General features: G+C 46.2%; 1 long non-coding RNA gene across 1 annotated transcript; it reads left to right on the top strand.

Annotated features, from left to right (window-relative positions):
• Positions 1-964: 964 nt before the first annotated feature.
• LOC116657254 lies at positions 965-17,728 on the top strand. Its single transcript, XR_004312330.1, has 3 exons — positions 965-975; positions 1,138-1,140; positions 17,650-17,728. It is a non-coding gene; the product is annotated as an uncharacterized LOC116657254 (long non-coding RNA).
• The last annotated feature ends 3,419 nt before the right edge of the window (positions 17,729-21,147 follow it).

Below are 21,147 nucleotides of genomic sequence, written 5' to 3'. Positions count from 1 at the left end.
ACAAGCTACTCTGGGTCCGTTCTCTTTCGAGAGCGGGGCCCATCTGTTTGGAGGCCTCCGTCTGGTACTGGAAGTGGAATTTTAGACTGTACCTTCTCTCATCGTCTGTCTGCGCGACGTAGCTTGTGCATCGTGTTCCTGCGTGTATTGTTTTGAGTGAACCCCTCTGGCTTGCGCGGGATGGGAAAGCTCTACCTGCTCCGCCTGGGCTCCTTCCCTTCCAGGAATCTAGCCATTCTGGGCTCCTTCTCTTTTGGGAGCCAGGCCACTTTGGAAGCCTCTGCCTTGGGGTAAAAGTGGGATTTCTGTGCTCACCTCGCCTGATCTTTAGTGGTGGGACCATGTTCATGTGTGCGCATCAGTGCGTGGATTGGCCGGCTGGTGAGTAGCCTGGTTCACGCATGACAACTCCAGGGTGTCCTTCCCTATTACGGTGAGCGCAGATTGGGATTGTCCGTTCCTAGCCATGCTCATTCACTCGGCTTCCTCCCCAGTGGGGCGCTGGTTGGGGCTCTCCCCTTCTGGGCTGACAAGGCATTGTCTGGGAGTCTCCCTTTTGGGAGGGGCTAGGGAACTGACCCTGCGAGACTGTTTTGAATTGTTGTTCGGGGGGGATGTTTGTCATCACATTGTTGGGGTTTGGGCCTGAGATTGCCGTGAAGTGCCAGCATCTCGCAGAAAGCTCATAAAGCTCTCAGACAGGAAAGTGTCATTTTCACAAACCCATTTCTAGAAGGCAAGCAGCTCATCAGACACACCAGCTAGTTAACTGAGCTGGAGGAGTAGCCTGCAAACATCTTGTGGGGAGAATCAGAGAGAAATTGCACGAGGAACACGGCAGCTCACTCCCCAGTCCTCCTGTGCAGTGGGTCACAGCAGCCCAGCGGCCAGCCTCCCTGCAAGCCACCCATGTCCCTAAGGCAACTTTTCCCCTGCCTTCCACCCATGCAGAGCTGCCTGAGAATGCTCTTCCTAGTATGGCTGGGCAGGTGTGCACATCTCTGCTCAACCTCATGCCCTCTGGGAGAATCTCCTTATAACTGGAGTCTTCATTCCAGTTCCTGTTAGAGGCCTCCATTACTGTGAAATGAAGTGTCCTAAAACGTAACGGCATAAGACAGTTTATTATGATAGCAGTCTGTGGGTTAGCGGGGCTCCGCTGGGTACCTCTTGGTTGGTGTCTATCATGTGATGACCGTCAGATGGCAGTGGGAGTCTTCTGAAGGCTCAGCTGGGCTGGATGTCTGAGACGTCTCCTTCACACGGCTGGCAGTAAGTGGTGGCTGCAGGCTGGGAGCTCAGCTGGGGCTGTGGATGTGCCTCAAGCGTCCCCTCCGTGTGTCTCAGGCTGTTCACCGCAGGGAAGCTAGGTTCCAGGAGAGAGCCAGAGAGTCAGGTGGAAGCTGGTAATCGTCTTCCCAACCAGCCTCCGCCATCTCAGAACGTCATTCTGCTGCACTCCACTAGGTAAGCAGGTCACTGGGTCCAGCCTAGATGCAGAGAGGGGAAATGAGAACCTTCCTCTTAATGTGAGAATGACATGCATGGGTGGGGAAAAGAAGGAATCGATGGAGACCATTTTTGGAGACTACACAGTCCCCCAGAAGCAGGCCTTGAGGTGGTGGTTTGTGTGCAGACAGCTGATGGAGGAAGTGCTCCCAGGAAAATACTGGGTAAGAAAACAGGGGAAACAGATCACGGAACAGGAAATACACAAGCCAGGGGCGATTTCTGGCAATGTTCTAGCCTTAACCTGAATCCAGAGATGAGTGTTGACGGGTAAACTACACCGTATTAGAGCTGGACCCAACTTGAGGGAACTGAACCTTCATATTCCTACACTTGTCAGCAGTTGGCTGGTGGCCATGAGGGGGCATCGGGGTGGGGACACCCGGACACTTGTCACTCCCACAACAGGGCAAAATGCGTCCGGTAGACCAAGGGTGGTCTTCTAAAGAGTCACTGGAACTGTGCTGAAAAGTAAAAGCACACAGATGTTGGGAAGGGGGTGCACTGAAATGTGAGAAACTCAAAGAGGTGCGAGCAGAGGGCCAGCTCTGTCTGTACAACTGGCTGAGGGGGTTTGGGGAGAAGATGCAGAAGGAAGGATTTGTCATTAGCATCCCCTCCTACGTTGTCTCATTTCACCCTCGTAGCTACTCTAGCAGGGCACCCTGGAATCCCCCAGTTTGCACAGAGAAAACTGAGTTCAGAAGGATTAGGCCACTAAGTTGCAGGGCAGGATCTAGGCTCAGAGTCATATGGCCCTGAAGTCCGTGCTGCCTCGGTAAGCCACACGAAAGTCGCAGAAGAGTAGGAAGCTCCCGCGAACTGCTGCTTCTCCCCACAAAACCATGCTTGTGGGGGGCCTCTGGGTACAAACACCTGAGTTTCCCTCTATCATCTGAGAACCACACCACTTACAGAACACTTTGCTCTGCTGTGGAATGTGGCGAAGTTCTCTACTGTTTAAGTCATGTTACTCTTTTTAAAAATTATTTTATTATTTTATTGAAGTACAGTTGATTTACAGTGTTAGTCTCTGGTGTACAGTGTGGTGATTCAGTTATATACACACATGTCTATATATTCTTTCTCATTATGGGTTACTGCAAGATAGTGTAATTCCCTGTGCTATGCAGTAGGGCCTTGTTATTTATCTACTATGTATGTAGGAGTTACTATCTGCAAATCACAAACTGCCAATTTACCCCTACCTCCTCTTTCCCCCCAGTAATCATAAGTTTGTTTTCTATGTCTGGGAGTCTATTTTTGTTTTATAAATAAGTTCATTTGTATTATTTGTTTAGACTCCACATATAAGTGACATCATACAGTATTTGTCTTTCTCTGTCTGACTGAGTTCACTTACTATGATAATCTCTAGGTCCATCTACATTGCTGCAAATGGCATTATTTCATTCTTCTTTGTAGCTGAGTAGTATTCCATTGTGTATATATACCACTCCTGGGCATATATCTGGAGAAAACTCTCAATTCAGCAAGATACATGCACCCCAATATTCATAGCAGCACTGCTTACCATAGCCAAGACATGGAAACAACCCAGATGTCCAGTGACAAATGACTGGATAAGCCATGTTACTCTCAGGGAGGTGCCGAGTGGTTTGGCCTCCATTTCCAGCAGTGGTTCTCAACATGGGTGAGAGTGAGGCTGCCCCTCAGGGGACATTTAGCAACATGTAGAGATATTTTTGGTTGTCACCAGGTTGGGGTGGGGGCTCCTCCCGGCATCTAGTGAGGAGAGGCCAAGGATTCTGCTGCTAAACACTACAGAGCACAGCCCCCCACAGCAAAGGTTACCCAACCCCAGATGTCAGTAGTGCTGAGCTTGAGAATTCTTGATTTAAAAGAACAAGTCTCTGACCAAGCTGAACCTGCAGGAAAGAAAAGCGGGGAGGAGCGGGGGCTCTGCCTACGTTCCTGTGACCTAAAGCTGAGTTAGCACTGCAAACGGACTTTTACATAGTTGGCTTTTATCCCCGCAAAGTACAACCAGCTCCTTTCTTCCTGGTTTAGCAGCATGAGTGAGTCACTGTGCATCCTGGAGTGACAGCGGCCCTCGACTCAGGGCGTTCCTGTGCCAGGGAAGATACCTAACGACTTTCTCAAGGGGCGAGAAGGGCAGCGGTGGGTGACAGTGAGCGACCTGAACAGTGAGAAAATAGGGAGCAGGGTACGTGCTGTTGTGCTCCGCACTCTCCACGTGCCAGCCTGTAGTCTCTTCAGCGTGGAATCCATCTAACACGAATGAGCAGAGGGTGATGTGTCTCAGAGTTTGGGAATGTCGTGTCTGTTCACCAACAGATGACTTATGGCCAGAATTCCATATGACTGATCATAGTAAAATCTACTTAAACATCCGAACAAGTATTTCCTTTCAAAGTCATCACCTTGGGAAGCTGTACCCTTATTTTTTTAAGAAGGTATCTTTTCAAATTGTGCTAAAATACACATAATATGAAAGGTAGCATTTTAACCATTAAGTCATTCACATTTTTGTGCTACCATCCCCAACATCCATCCACAGAGCTCATTTCATCTTCCAAACTGAAACTCTATACCCACTAAACAATAATCCTCATTTCCCCCTCGAGCCCCTGGCAACCACCATTCTCCTTTCTGTCTCTATGAATTTGACTGCTTTAGATACCTCATATAAATGGGATCATACAGTATGCGTCCTTTTATTACTGGCTTATTTCACTTAGAATAATGTCCTCAAGGTTCAACCACCCTGTAGCATGTGGCAGAATTTCCCTTCTTTTTTAAGGCTGAACAATATTCCATTGTATGGATATACGACATTTTGTCTATCCATTCACCCATCAGTGGACATGGGTTATTTCTACTTTTTGGCTATTGTGAATAATGCTGCTATGAACATGAATGCACAAATATCTCTTTGAGTCCCTGCTTTCAGTTCTTTCAGGTCTATACCCCGAAGTGGGATTTCTAGATCATATGGTAACTCCATTTTTAACTTTTCGAGGAACCGCCTCATTGTTTTCCGTGGTGGCTGCACCATTGTACATTCCCACAAACAGTGCACAAGGGTTCTAATTTCTCCACGTCCTCACCAACACTTGCTATTTTTTTAAATAGTAGTCGTCCTAATAGGTTTAAGGTGGTATCTAATTGTGGCCATGCACTTATTTTTCACAAATCTACTATTGCGCAAAATATTTTTGGACTTCATCCTTTGGAAATGCATTCCAGTGCAACTTAGAGTGACAAAAGAGAGAAAAAATCATTACTTCAGAGTCATATGCCTTATTTATAACCTAAAATGTTCTTTTGGAACTAGAATTCTCACCAGAATTTGCCAGATTTATCTCTGAACAAATCTGGGTCATTTCTAAACAGCAGATCCACTCTCAAAGAACCAAAATTTGCAAAATATTATCTTCAGAACCCAGCTTTTTAATGGATTTAGGTTACAATTTAGAGTAAGATTATGCCTACGGTTAAAGTAAGACTTGTAATGTTCACTATTCAATTCAGTCTTAAGCCATATCTACACAATAGTCAGTATCTGGCTTTAGCCAAGCTTTGGTTAACCTTGGTATTAAACGGATATTTTCATTTTGACACCACTTCTTTTCTAGCATTCAGTTGGTAAATGTGGCATGCCCTGACCTGGGTGATGTGAATGTAAAAATAAATAAAAAGGTCCTTGCTTGAAGGCACACTGATGTGGTACAGGAGACAGACAGACATGTGGACAGATGATTACATTCAGGGTTGACATTCAAAATATTTTACAGCCAAAGGAGCGTGGGGCCCCACCAATCAGAACAGAGTAGAGGCAGACCTGCTTGGCCAGGAATTAATCCTTTAGTTACTGGGTTATGGGACCCAGGGAGAGGTTGAGGGGTAGCACGGAGTTGGGGGGTGGGACTTCCAGTTCTGTGTTTTAACTAGTGCATGTCAGCTGCATCTGGTGCACATGAGCTGCATCCCAGCACTGGTGCATCGAGTGTGGGATGCCCACACCAGGGGGTGACCTAAAGGAAGACGTTATTAGCTGTGCAGATGCTTGGGGCCACCACGTCCCTTCAAGCCACCTGTGATTTCAGCCACAGCAGCAGTGGACAGTTCCACAAGCTGATAGTGTCCTACCTCCAGCTCTACGTTCAGCCTTCCTTATCTGTGGACTCAACTAACAGTAGATGGAAAATTTTTGAAAAACATTCCAGAAAGTTGCAAAAAGCAAAACTTGGATTTGCCATGTGCCAGCAACTATTTACATAGCATTTACATGGTATTGGATATTACAAGTAATTGAAAGATGATTTAAAATATGCAGGAGGATGTATACAGATTATATGTGAATACTATGCCCCTTTTATATAAAGAACTTGAACTTCAGGGGTCTTGGAATTGATCCCCCTCGGATACTGAGAGACAACTATACTGTCCTTCCTCTTTCTGCCCCAGAGCTGTCACCACATTCCAGCTTAGCCCCGAAGTGAGGGGCACTAACACTCCCTGAGGATCCCCCAAGCTGGGGTGAGCGGGGAGAGGTGCTGGAGAGAGACCCAGCCTCGTCTCTGTCGGTGGCGGAGTCAGGAGGCCATCTGGCCTTCTTGACAGTCCCAGGAGGCTGGAGTCCCTGTCAGCACAACAGCCGCCTCCGTGAAGAACCTGTGCACCAGCCTTTCTTCTCCTTGTCTCCCTCCCTGGGCGCTGATTCTAGAAGACCTCTCTGCTTCTAGAAGACCCCAAATCAAGGCACAAGAGAGCAGTGCAGGCACCACCGTGAAGACAAGGCTCAACTGCACGCTGGTTGGTGAGAGATTAGGTTACAGAGCTCCAGGAATCGGAGTCATCTCAGCAATTGGCCTGGTCTGGGCAAAGGCTTTTGGAAACAGAGAGCCAAGCTCCTTTCAAAGTCCTCTCGGATTTGGACTAACTAGTGCTGACTTTTCCCCAACATGGTCAGCCTCCAGGTGGACGTGGGCAGTGCCAAGGGAAGGAAGGAAAACTGGGGGAGCTCGTGGCATTCTAAAAACCACATCACAAAACCGTTTTTGACATCTTGTTATATTTTCTTAAATTCTTGTTATCCTCTAACCGTATTTTCCTATTTTATCTTTTTATTTCTCTGTTATCCTTACCGTCCATCTTTCCAGTTATCCCTTTGCCCCCTATTTCTGACACTTCTTTGCCTGCTCGTCCCTCTTGGGATTGAGTGTGGTCACCAGTCTGAAGCCCTGTCAGCTCTCCTACTGTGTCACACCCATCCCCTCTCTTCTCCCCACCTGCCATCTCCTGAGCTCAGACCCTCAGTGGTTGCCAGCAGTCTCCTGCTTCTCGCTGCCACCATCCGTCCCCAGTTCAGTTCCAGGAGTATCTTCTGCCAGACACGCATGGTGGGATTTGACTGATAAGGAACCCAGAAATGCCAGATCCCTCCTTCATTTCAATGCCATTGTACACAAGGGGTGGGTGGGAAACCTGTTACTGATTTGATATTTGCACTTAAAAGCGCAACACAGAACTTCCTGGAAAAGGAGACTGGAGAGCATGGCTGAGTGCCAAGGTCAAGGAAGATGTCCTTCTCACCCTCAGCTCAAGACAAAACTCTCCGCAGCCCGACACCCAAAACAGAGGAGAGGACGCAGGTGAGCGTGGCCGAGGATTAGAGGGACCCACGCGGGTGCCCTTCCAGCTGCCTGGAAACGAGGAAGAAGGAAGCAGAGCACTGAGCGAGAAGCAGGGCAGGCGGGCCTCCTTCCAGACAGGATGCTGGAGCGGATAACGAGGAGGAGGAGGAGAAGAATGGCCATAACATGTACCTAATGCTCAGGTTAAAACAGGTTGAGCTTTCTAAAATGACTCTCAAAGCCACATGAATAATTGGGCCACCAAAAGAGCTGCTGCTTCTCCTGCAGTCAGAATTCCCCTGGAGATATTAGTGCCCCGACCAGGACACCACCACACCTGCCGTGTCCCACAGCATCGGACACGTGCCCCGCCTGCACCCTGCCTTTTGACAACCTCAGAGATAGTGGCTGGACCCCAGGACCTCTACAGTTGTCTCTACAGCTGTGCCTGGCAGGAGAAGGAACAGAGGCGAGGCATCTGCCAGGCATTTCAGCCTCCCCACATTGATGTCAGTGCACCTGATAGGCTGAATCTATTAGCATCCAGAGCTTGACCTGCAGAGGAGTCTGGGAAATGTAGTTCTTGGCTTTCCAGCCTCTATGAGAAGAAAAGGGGTGGTATGGCTATTGAGAGGCAGCCCATCAGATCTGCCACAAATCTATAGATGCGTTAACCTTGACTCTGATGCACACCTCAAATCCACACATATTTGAATTATCTGTGGTGCCTGATAATAATTTTAGAATTTATTTTGGTGACCACCATTCACCCCAACACCGTCAGTTAATAGTCTGTAATCTGAAAATGTACATCTCAGTACACTAAGGCAATATTTCTCAAACTTTAATAACAGAAAAATTATTACAGACCACCCCCATATTTGCCAAAATTGTTTTTTTTTTATCATAATGTTATTTTAAATGTAGAAACATAAAACTAGCAGTAAAAATTCTCATGGTTACAAAATCTAAAAAACTATAAAATTTAATTTGCAAATTAAACCCAAGCAAAACTCTAAAACAAAGGAAATTCAAGCTAACAACATTTCTCTAGCATGATTAATGATGTTGTTTTGTTGAAAGTAAATTACCAGTGTTGGACCTAAAAGTAGGAAAATTCATTTGTGCTTCTTACACATCACATGTTAATGGCCTGATTCTTTTGATTTTGAGCAGGATGGTCCATTGCTTCAGTCACTGTCAGTATCATTATCATTATTTCCCCTTTTTTAACAGTGAACTCATTTTTAACCACTGATTTTTAATGGGCCAATCAATTTAATGGTGCATCCCAAGTCGAGTGCTGAAAAACTTAAAGCACCGTTTAATAAAAATGAATACCCTTATTGTTAATGAACTGTTGAAGTTTGGTTTTTACAGGCAGGTGTTCCATGCAGCACAGCCCTGTGTTGTGAGTGTGGTTCCAGTGGCCACGACATAGGCTCTTTGGAGTTCCACGTGCACATGCAACTGTGCGCAGAGTGATGACTCACTCCTCCCACCTCCTTTCTCTGAATGATCTGCTAGGAATCCTTTGTTCCTACAGGCTTGTGTGAGCTTAACTTGGCAACAGGTTCATAAATGTAAACATCAACGGGGATACTACTTGGTTAGGACAGTTCCTGTAATGAAAGGAACTCCTTCTTACGAGTCAACAAGAACAAGACAGGAAACCCAAGAGGGAAAAATGTGCAAAGAATCTGAACAGGTAATTCAAAGTAACGAGGCTGAATGGCTAACAAACGTGAGAATTGATGCTCACACTGAATGATTAATTAAATCACCGATTAAAATAATTATGAGATTCCTAACCTTATATCTATGGAAGAGCCAACTTATAAAGTCAGAAAGTACCAATATCTTGAGCATAACGGGCAAGCATTTGGGAGAAGAGGAAGCTCAGTGCGCTGATGGCGAGAGGGAAGCCTGGGTGCGGTCGTACTGGGAAGCAACGTAGCCCTCCGTAGTGAAATCAAACATGTTTATTCCCTGTGATCCAGAAATCCCACGCTTGGGTACACATCCAAGAAAAGCTCACATCTAAGCCCATGAAAGAACATGGGTGAGGATGTTTCTGTTTCGTAGCACTTTTTTTTAGTAGCAGGAATTTAGTAGTAGTTCTGTGGTAACTGAGGAATCCCTCATTAGGGGACTAGATGAGCAAAATATGGTGCCAGCCCATCATGGAACACACAGAAGCAAATGGAAGGAACGAACTAAAATCATATAGCAACATAAACTTTAAAAAGCATGGTGTTGATTACAAAAGTTAGAATATCTCTATTATAATACCCGGTTATAAATCAGAACAGTCGGAATGCACAATTGCTATGCATTTTTCAAAGATATATACCTATTCCAAGGCACATACCAGACACAACAGAATGGATACTGTAGGGAGAAGGGATATGAGAAGGCATAAAGAGTGAAGACAGTGAAAAAAATGTTTAAATGAAATAAAATTAAAAAGGAACTCTGGGCCATTTTTTCCTTTCTTGAATTGGCCCGCTTCCAATTCTTGGGAGTGTATTATCTTTCACTATTTTTTTTTTTTACTTCACTAATAAAAATCTTGCTTAAAAAAAAAAGGAACTCTCTATATATCTGAAAAAAACTACAAAAACACTAATTTGAAAAGATACATGCACCCTAACATCCATAGCACCATTATTTGCCAAGATACGGAAGCAACCTAAGTGTCCAACAACAGATGACTGGATAAAGAAGATGTGTCTGTGTGTGTGTGTGTGTGTGTGTACAATGGAATACTACTCAGCCATGAAAGAGAACAAAATTTTGCCATTGGCAGCAACATGGATGGACTTGGAGGGTATTATGCTAAGTGAAATAAGTTAGGCAGAGAAAGACAGATACTGTATCATATCACTTTTATGTGGAACCTAAAAAATATAGCAGACTAGTGATCAAAAAAAAGCGTAGTCACAGATATGGGGAACAAACTAGTGGTTACCAGTGGGGAAATGGAAGCAGGAGGGGCAATGTAGGGCTGAGAGAGTGAGAGGTACAAACTGTCAGGTATAAAATAAGCTACAAGGATACATTGTACAGCATGGGAATAGAGCCAATGTTTTATAATAACTGTAAATGGAGCACAACCTTTAAAAATTGTGAATCACTGCATTGTACACCTGTAACATATAATATTGTACAGCACCTATCCTTCAATTTAAAAGAGACACTGGAGGAGTGGGTGTAGCTCAGTGGGAGAGTGCATGCTTAGCATTGCACATATCCTGGGTTCAATCCCCAGTGCCTCCATTTAAAAAAAAAAAAAAAAGACACTAACATTTTTTAAATAAGTAGAAAGTATCATCACTTCAAACATAAGGGGAGACCCTGGTTGGATTTATAATAACAGAGGTATGAGATGGATTACACTCTTTAGAGGTCCAACCAAGAAAACTCAGTGAATGGACATGTGATTTATTTCTAAAATAAAATCAATAGAATTTGGTGATGGATTGAAGGTGGAGGTAAGATTAAGGGAGAAATTAAAAAATAAGTTCCAGAAACCTGGTAATACAGTGACCCAGACCACGCGACAGGTATGGAAAAGGAGAACATTGGAGAAGCATTATATTAGGGAAGGGAGCAAGTGAAATTAAGAGTGTGGTTTTAGTTGAGGGCCTGAGGGTCATCCAAGTATAAATGTGGGGTTAGATTTGGATAAAAGGGTAAGGACCTCAGAAGAAAGGTCCACTCTGGTTTATTACTTAATAGGCTGAACTGGTATAATCTAACAAAGCTCCAAATACAGATGTTTAATAAAATAGAATTTCACTGTAGTATGACTCTGCTCCGTGAGGTAATTCAGGGGTCCAGGCTCATTCCATCTTTTTTCTCCACCGTCCCCGGAGTGTCTCCCCGTAGCGACTGGCAAAGCTTGGTGACCACACTGTCTGTATCCCAGGCTGTGGGAAGGAGGAAGGAGAGGAGGTCCAAGGCAAAAGGCTTGTCTCTTAGTTGGAATGAACCCAAAGCTGCACACGTCACTTCTGCTCACATCCAGTTGGCTCAGACTTGGCCAGTCCTCAGAGCAGGCCACAGCTAGCCACAAGAAAGGCAGAGAGAGCTGGGTCTCGCCAGGAAGCCCAGAGTCTGGCTGCCACTGTATTTATTTGGAAGAAAGGGAGAACAGATCTGGGGAAAAGCTAGTCTGCACAGGCTGCCCATACAGAGTCACAGAACGAAAGCCAAGGGAGCAGAAGGGACAGGGTAAGATGACAGTGCAGGTAACTAAGGAAATAGGGCACCCCTACATTTAATGAAGGATAGAGTAAGAGGACCCCCCAAAATAGGCTGAAGACCACAGAGGTGTAGCAGAGTGTTGTGTCTCAGGAGCCAAAAAACACGCCAGAGAGCAGTCCTCCACCAGTGACGGACAGGAGTTTGCGAATAAATGCCCCAGCTTCCTCCCCGGTGGATTGAACCCCCCTCACCCACAGAGGTGACCTGCTCATCACCGCCCCCTGGGTCAGCTTCCTTCCCTTCCCTGTCCCTCAAACCTTTATTTGGATCTGCTCTGGGGGGACCCTAAATTAAAGGTGCCAACATGCACTCTGCAGGTGTTATGACGACACTGTTTCTGTGGCTCCGTGCTTCTGTTTAGGGCGGGTTGGAGCTGGAGCCTTCCCTCAGGGCCCCAGCCACAGTCCGAGGGATTTATCCCTGGGTCGCATGCTCCACACTCCCGTGGGCTCTGGCTGTGACAGATTGGACTGCTCCCTGAATTTAATGCCCTGCTGAGCTACGGCGACAACCATCACCAAAAAGGGGGGGGGGAAGAAACCTCACTAGACAATCCTAAGAAAATAAAGAAAATCCGCATCTCCGATGGCGAGGTCAGGACATGTTTTATTTTCACACATTTAGGCTGCACCTTCATAGGCCAAACCCATGAATCCTCAGACTTTATCTTGAAATATGTATTAAATGGGAATTAAACTGAATGATAGCGATCGCATCTCACAAGAGGCCGAGACCTCATTGGGAGGCAGCGGTTGGCAACGACGGGCAGAGCGGCCCATGAGGCAGGAAGGCAGCTCTCCCAGGGATGCAAATCCCACCCAGCACGTGCTGAGTTTGTCCCCAGGAAAATCAAGCCACACAGGGAAGCTGGCCTTTGACTCCTCCCTCTCCCCAGCATTTGAAAGAGGCACTGTTTACCAGGGCTGCCTTCCTGGGGGCAAACCACACTGAGGCACGAAATTGCTTTGAGGCTGAACTTCAGTGCTTCAAATATTACCTCAACCGAGATGTGAAAGTTTGGCTTAGCATTTTGAGTCTGCCTCCGTGTTCCAGAAAGAAGAGAAAGCAGGACAGAGAGAACGAGGGCACGCTGAGGAATAAAGCCTACTTCATCTCGCTCCCCATTTGTGTCAAGAAAATGTACAGTGAGTGATTCTTAACCTTTTCTGGGTCAAGGACACCTGAGGCACTGATGAAAGCTCTGGACCCCATTCCTGGAAACATGCACATTTACCCAGACGCGAAGTGCCGTCTACCCTTCCGCTGGCCCTCAGATTAAGGATCTCCACTAAATAAAGAAGAAGAAGAAGGGTGAAAATAGGAAAGAACAGCAAGAAGACAGAAAAGAGGAAAAGAAGGAGAAATACTCGAATGCACTTTGTAGTTTAAAATCGCCCTCGCGTAGGTTCACTGGTGCATGTCACAGGGTCACCCTGTGGGCTAGGTCGTTCTGCCGCAGGGAGACATACAAGGAGGGGGAAATGGCTCCGAGGCATCTTGGAAGAGGTACCTCCAAGGTGAGGTCCCAAAAGATGAGTAGGAATCCACCAGCCAAGAGGGGAAGAAGAGGGTTCAAGGCCAAGAGAAGAGCAGGTGGAAAAGTCTGGAGGGAAGAGAAGGTATGGACGTGTGTGGTGGGCAATTCTCCCATCTCAGGCTCCCCCACCACCATCAGCACATACCTCTCAGGGGGAAGGCAGCTGCAGAGTAGAAGAAAGAAGGTAACCAGGATGCTCCCGGGGGTTTGTATTGTTTTTATTTCCCACAGCTGATCACTCCTTCCTCCTGGAAATGTCTTCCTTCACGTGGACTTGGAGACCCCGCCCTCTCCTGGGGTTTTCTCCCATCTCATAGCTGCTCCTTCTCAGCCCGCTTTGTGGTCCCTCTTCTTCCGTCCATCCTGGGGGACCGGACCCAGAGCACAGTCCTTGGACCTCTCTGTTCGCTTCTCTTGCACGTTTGGCGGCAAGCATCACCTGCACGCTGATGACTCCTGTGTCGTGTCTGAGCATCTTCCCTAGGGCGCTGGTCTCACCCCTGTTCCCCCTCCACGTCGACGGCCACCAGGCGTCACAGACTCCACAAGGCTGACACCAGGCCCCTCCCACAGCCTTCCTCAACCCTAGTAAAAGTACCTCCAGTTTTCAAGCAGTTCAGGCCTCAATCTCAGAGCCATCTTTGACTCCTCTTTCTGGCTCATCCTGTATCTGATCTGCCTGCAAATCCTATTGGCTCCATCCCCAAAATATACCCAGAATGGACCACTTGTTACCATGACCTCTTTCCTGATTGACTGTAATGGTCTCTTCACTGGTCTCCTGGCTTCTGCTCTTACTTCCCTGTGGTACCTTCCCACCATAGTGGCCAGATCTTATAAAAGCTTGCTAGACCTCACCTCTCCTCTGCTCAGTACCTCCAAAGGGTTTTCATCCCACTCTGACTAAAATCTCAAGTCTTGCAGGGACCTGTGAAGCTTTGCGTCATCGGCTCCCCTCCCCCCACCCCCCTCTGCTTCTGGGACTTCACCTCCTAATTTACTACACCAAGGCAACCGCACCCACCTTCCCAATGTACCCCAGACATATTAACCCCACTAAAAGCTCAGGGCCTTTGCACTTCCCATGCCCCTGTCCTGGAAGGCTCTTCCCTCAACTTTCTGCAAAGCTGTCTCCCTCACCTCCATCCTGTCTTTGCTCAGATATCCCTTGTCAGAGAGGCCTGATCTTCCAAATCACAACTCCACACAGATACTCCCATCCCTCTTCTTAGCTTTATTTTTCCTTCCTAGCATTTATCACCATCTGACATTTATTTTACTTGTTTATTCTCTATATTTCCCTGCTGGGTTACATGGGAGGACAGATATCTTTGTCTGTTTTGTTCACTGTTATGAGGGAGGTACCTAGAACATAGGAGATGCTCAACTAATACTTGTTCCAAAAATGAATCGATGTATAAATGCACAGCAGAGATTCAGGCCTGAGAGCCAGCATTTTCCAGTGGAAGAACTAGAGAGGAAAAAAAAAAAATCTGAGTGCCAGCAAGTTGTGAGCGCTGAAAGAGAGGGAGTCAGTTTATGCCATAAGTTGGAGAGAGAACGTGTGGTGAGTTGCTTCCTTCCACCCGAACAGAATTCAGAGCTAGCGGTGGGAGGAGAACGAGGGCTTCATAGTGCCAAGTGGGAAGGGAGTGGGCGTGGGAGATGAAGCAGGAGAGAGATCAGCCATCCTCGTACGTGATGCTAAGGAGTTTGAGGGGATAAGGGAGCCCTTGAGGGGTTCACCAGAGCAGAGTGACACGGTCAGCCTTATATTCTAGGAAGACCATTGGGCCGCAAAGTGAAGAACGGGCTATTGGAAGGCGTGGAGGGGAACAGTAAGGGTAGGAAAAACGGAGAGGCAACAGTTCCAAGCACGTGAGGAACTAGGGTTGTAACAGTGCAAATAGAAAGTAGGGGTGGGTTTGAGGCTATTTAGGCTTTGTTAGTGTTTAGTGATTAGTGGTGGGGGCAGGGTGAGAGGGAAGAGGAGAAGTCAGCTGAGTGGAGGATGGTCACAGGACAAGCCAAAGAGGAGGAGGAAAGCAAGTGTGGTTGAGGACAAGGATGCTTTGTGCCTACTGGCAGTCAGAAGCCTGGAAAATTGATTAGTAAAATATTTATGAACTGTATAAATATTTTCCAGCCTTAAAACTATGGTCAGTAGACCTGGAAGAGACTTCAGAGAGCACCTCGGCCAGCTTCCTCACTGGGGGCACGTTTCCACCCACAGGCAGTGCGGTTGCCGAGGTAGGGACTGGCCGGGTTGTGGAGGGAATAAGCTGAACCAAGATTCTAGAAAGTTCATCCCAGCAGTGGTGTGCAGGATGGACAAAGAAAGGTTGCAGTGAGAATGTTTGTCCTTTAAGCCTTGGGAGCCAGGAGAAACTCTGAGTCCCTAACTGTGGCCTTTAGCTGGTCACGTCAGCCCTGAGGGACCCTGTTGCCACCTGTGAAAGGGGAGATCTTGACATTTATCTGAGGAGTTAAATGAAACAGCATCTCAGGGCCTGGCACACAGGAAACGCCTCATTAACATTCACTTCTTTGTGTCGAACCCAATCCGTCTCACCATCCAGTGGACCTCTGCCTTCCTAAGATGCTCTTACTGGAACCACGACTCCATTCGTGGTTTTCCCAGCTCTCTAAACCCACCCTCTCCAGTCCCCAGCTCAGTCACTCAGAACCCCTCCTCACCCCTTCTGCTCCCCTCCACGGGGCCACTGCGTCCAAGAAGCATATAAATGGACGTGGCTTGGGATGACGATGTGATTGTCTGACTGGACATTTCGGGTCGGCATGTAGAAGCCTGTGAGGTCTGCCTCCCATCCCATTTTAAGAGGACACACTGGCTCTTAGGAAGACTCCTCTCATGTATTAATTATGCTTCCACTAATTACACAGGAGGGCTCTGGCAGCATTATGGGAAGGGATGGGCACTGAGCAGCCAGCGAAAGGAACGATGACTTCGAATTTTGCACTGGAGTCCAGTCTGAATTTCAGAAAAGATTTTCTTTCATCCTCTTCAAGGGGTGGGGTTTTCCAGCCCCTGATCTGGCGGGCCCCCGAGCTGCCTGTGGAATGGGGCTGGAGGTGAAGACAAGGAAAACAGGAGCTTCTTTGTTCCCTGACTCTGAGACCCACCAACTGTCCAGTGCAGCCTCTCTATTTAATAACAGGCTTCAGGAAGAGCCAGGGGAGGATCACTCCCACACTCCCTGTCCACGTCCCACTGCAGGTGCACTACAGTGTAAAAAGGAAATGGTTGTCTGAAAATCAAGGACATGCGGCATCTATTTTGCATGCACAAGAGGAAGAGAAGGGCCAATGGGCCTGGAGCTTGGGCCCAGGACGAGGACCCATCCTGCCTGCCCTCACTACCCTAGGAGTTCGCCCCGGGGTCCAGGAGCCCCTTGTACCTCCAGAAAGCCCATCAGACCCAAGCTCCAGAGAAGCCCGCCCACCCTCCGGGAGACCATTATCCCCTGGGATCAGCAACTGAATGAGCCCCCAGGAGGGCTCAGTGACCACTGACTACCAAGGAAAGACCCCCGGGTCACCAGATTGTCTGTGAAAAAAGGACAACCCACACCCCTACCAACCCCGCAAGACTTTGGCAACTGTAGCCAACACTCTTGTCTGCTGCCCTGGACCAGATATTCCTTGAGGAGGATAATCTGTAAAACAATGTGTGACCCCGAAATATGTGGGATTTATTTACAAGATAATGCTAGTGAATAGCTCATTTATCCTGAGGAAGAAATGGGCCAACTGAGTGTCTCTAGGTTATTGGAAACAGTCTCCTGGAATCTTTTAATATGTTTAATAATACTTTAGTAATCTAAATAACACATGTTCATGGTAGGAAAATAATAAGAATTCTTCCACATAAATGAAGCATATGCTCACAAAGCCACCTGCTCAAGGATGATCTTTGCAATGTTGTTTGAGATAGTAATTAAATAGAAGCTACTTAAATGTGCAACAACGTGGAAAGGGCTGAGCAAGTGAAAGTTCACCCCTGCAGCATGAAATGAGATAAGTGATGGAGTCAGACATAGAACAACATACATGGTATGGGAAAATTACTTAAAAACTCCATAGATGGAAAATTTACTTTAAAAGTCTTTGTGCTTTTACAAACAGAGAAAAGGTCTGGAAAGAAATCCATCCAATGGATATGTGTTACCTCCAAGAGGGAGGGAGGGAGGGAGGGAGGGAGGGTGAGAGGTGTAGAAGCCTTTTTTTAGCTTACACACATCTGAATTCTTTGCAAGTTTGAAAGTCTTACTTTTCTAACTTAGAATAAAGAAAATGAGAAAACCCACATTAGCAATACATTTTTTAAAAACTATGCATAATAAAAACCTAGGAATATCCCTGGTGGCACATATGTACTCTTAAGGGTTCCACTATGCAAGTAAGATTGCCTTCATAGCTTAAATCTGTCTTGAAATAAGACATCACACACATCTTTCCAGGTCAAAAAGCAAACACTGTATTGTTAAGGGACCACCTCATAGTCCATGGCATAGTTAAACAGTCCCTTATTAGTAGATACTCAAGTGGTTTCTAATTCTTTTCCTTTTTGAACAAAAGCACTGCCGTAGTGAACATCCTTATTACTAGGTTGTTGCATATAATCATAATTATGTCCTTGGAACAAATTCCTAGAAGTAAAGTTTTTGGGTGAAAGGGTATGTGTATTTTAAGATTCCTAATACATACTGTCAAATTGCCCTCCAGAGAGGTCGCGAGGTCTATAATCCCTTACCCACAGAAGTCTGAAAATGGAGAGTGCCTTAACAAGTCTAGTGACTAAGCTCACTTGGTAGCAGACCCTGAGCCGAATGCGCAGGAGGCTATTTGCAGCCTTTATTTATCCCACTCAGTGTGAGTGTTTGTACATTTCATGCAGACACGTAAATATGTGTATTGCCCTCGTTCCTACAGGGAGTGTTGCATAACATACAATTTATACGTCATGTTGCTTTTCAAAAGTCTGGAAAATTCTACATTCTAACTTCCGTCCCTGAGGGTTTCAAGTAATGGATTATGGATCAGTGCTAATTTATGCGTCCCCCAACAGTATGTGAGAGTCAGACCAATGCTCAGTTTTGTAAGTTGTTTTCATCTTCACCAACCTGATTTTTAAAAAGCATAAGTAAGGCCAGGCACTTTTCCTGAGTTATCTGGCCATTCGAATGCCTCCTCCTTTAGCCTGTCAGCTGCTGTCTGTAGCTCTGAGCCCCTCAGCTCCAGCACCCCTTGGAGATGCCTTGGACCACTGGCCCAAACTCCCCAATCTGCATGTCCTCTGCCTTCCAGGGGCGCGTCTCACCCTCTGCCTCCTGATCTCTGGTTATCACTTCTAGCAGGTGGGAAGGGACACCATTCTCTTCTTTTTCCTTTTTTTTTTTTAATTGAAAGTTAATCAGTTTATAATGTGTCAATTTCTGGTGTACAGCATAATGTTTCAGTCATACATGTACATACATGTATTTCTTTTCATATTCCTTTTCATTAAAGGTTACTACAAGATGTTGAATATAGCTCCTTGTGCTGTACAGTATGAACTTGTTGTTTTATTTTTTTTATATATAGTATTTAGTATCTGTAAATCTTGTAAATCTGTAAATCTTGAACTTCCAATTTACCCCTCAGCCCCCACTGGTAACGTAAGTTTGTTTTCTATGGCTGTAAGTCTGTTTCTGTTTTGTAAATAAGTTCATTTGTGTCATTTTTAAAAAAAATTCCACATATGAGTGATATCATATGGTACTTTTTTTTCTCTTTCTGGCTTACTTCACTTAGAATGACAGTCTCCAGGTCCATCTGTGTTGCTGCAAATGGCATTATTTCATTCTTTTTTGTGGCTGAGTAGTATTCCATTGTATAAATATACCACAGCTTCTTTATCCAGCCATCTGTCGATGGACATTTAGGTTGTTTCCATATCTTGGCTATTGTAAATACTGCTGCTGTGAACACTGGGGTACATGTATCTTTTCCAATTAGAGTTTCCTCCAGATATATGCCCAGGAGTGGCATTGCTGGGTTATAGGGTAACTCTATTTTCAAATTTTTAAGGACTCTCCATACTGTTTTCCATAATGGCTGGCACCAAACTACATCCCTACCAGCAGTGTAGGAGGGACACCATTTTCTTCTAATTCATCTAGTTATTGGGTGGAGGGAAGGAAGAGCAGAGAAGACCCCTGGTAACGTTACTACAGGAGGTTCTCTTGTTTCCAGGAAACCTAGGACTCTGAAAGAGGGTACGGAGTCAATGTAGATTCTAATGAAGCCTCACTCTGACTATAACCCACAACTCTGTCACTGAGGTCAACCCACCTTCCTGGAGTCATTCTGCACATGGGGTTATTTGTTCTACCATTGTCATTTTCACCAGTCAAATGCCCATGAAATTATAGATAGAGCCATTCAGGAAGACTGATCCCACCAGTCTGGCCCCAGCACCTGGTATCATTGGGGTCAAGAAGGCTGTAGGAAAAAATGAATATATGTGTATATATATGCATGACTGGGACTCTATGCTATACACCAGAATTTGACACATTGTAACTGACTTAACTTCAATTTAAAAAGAAGGAGGCTGTAGGAAACCCAGGCAGCTAACTCGAGGGAGCACCTGGGGGGAGATACTGAGGGCGAGATGCCAGCAAGAATGTGACGCTGATGTCCAGGACCATGGACCATCATAGCTGCCCCAGGTGTCTAGAAATTGATGGCTCTGCCTCCCTCTCAGATGGCCCTTTGAAGTAGAAGATCAGCCCCTGGCTGATACATGCAGATTCCTGCCTCCAGCCCAAGCCCTGAGCCTGTCCTGGAATCACCTGCAGGCTAGGCCAAGGCATCAAGAAACACAATTGCAGGGGCTGGAATCAGGGATGCACCTCAGAGAGTACTGCTCGGCCTGGGGAAGGGACATCTGAATCCTGATAAAGCACGTCCCTGAGAATCTACAGGAGCGGCTGCAGCAGTATAGATAGGAACAACCGAAAATTTTAAAAAAAAAAAGTCTTGATGCAGAACCTTTAGGAGGACATATGTAATCATCCATGTCCTGAGGACAAACAATATCTGATTGCCCGAGACCACAGAAGCAGGCTTTGAAAAGTGGGCCAACGGGATATGCAGGTATTTCTAAAAACATCGCATTCCCATGGCTCTTAATCTGGGATGCTGACTGGGCCCATACACTGGTTCGAGCACTCTGGTAAGCTACTTAAATTTTTTGTGCTTAATTTTTCTCATCTGTAGAATGGGGATAGTTAATTGGGGTCAAAAGAGATCATATACGTAAAGTGCGTGGAGCAGTGTCTGGTTTGTAGTAAGCACTTAATAACTGTACGCTATTGTTGTTATTTTAGTATCACTTTGAATGACTGATACTATATCAGATGAAGAGTAAAAATGTCTTTGATCAAGAGCCTGGACAGCTCATTATGGAAAGTGGTAGAGAAAAAAACAATAAACAAAGAAGGTGTCGTTATCGAGGCTGGAGTTCTAATGGCCAGACCACAGGGAAACCCCAGTTTCTCCTGGTTAATAAAATGAATTTGAGATGATACAGAGGAAGGGACTGAGTCCCATGACAGTTAAAAAGGAATACACAGAAGCTGAGGGGGCTGCAAGGAAACCCAAGACCCCGGTGGCTGGGCAGGTGAGCCCTACCCTGCAGGTGCAACCCCTGTTTGCAATCCTGGGGGCATGTAGGAGGGATGCTGGTGGCATCCACTAAGGGGGGATGAGCATGTGCAAAAAGAATAACTTTAGGAAGAGAATTCCTCTCTAGAATTGCAGAGCTAAAGGCCCTTAGAGACTAAGTCAGAAGACTGAAAGGTATTGAAAGAGGGCAGAGATCTAAGGCATCTCCATCTTGCACTGGAATGGTTTCTGGTAGATGAAGTCTGTCCCCAAGAGAGGTGTGGAAGCAAAGATAGAATGGATTCAGTGTATCAATGAAATGTCACAAGTCTCCATAATTTTTGTTTCTCCATGGCCAACCCTGAGCCCCATCCAGAATTTGCCTGGGTTGGGAGGACCAGGGCCTGAGGGCTGAAGCTTTCCCCTATCATGCAGAGGCAGTCAGGCTGAGACAGTGGGGAGGGGGCTCAGGGCAGAGGCAGGCTGTGGTGGTCTGGGCCAGGAGGGTTGCAGGAGCTGTCTAATGAACAAGCATCCAGT

Source organism: Camelus ferus, chromosome 17 (assembly GCF_009834535.1).
Source record: "Camelus ferus isolate YT-003-E chromosome 17, BCGSAC_Cfer_1.0, whole genome shotgun sequence".
Classification (NCBI taxonomy): domain Eukaryota; kingdom Metazoa; phylum Chordata; class Mammalia; order Artiodactyla; family Camelidae; genus Camelus; species Camelus ferus.
Note: the sequence above shows the minus strand (reverse complement) of the source record. Positions and strands in the feature narration are given on the sequence as shown.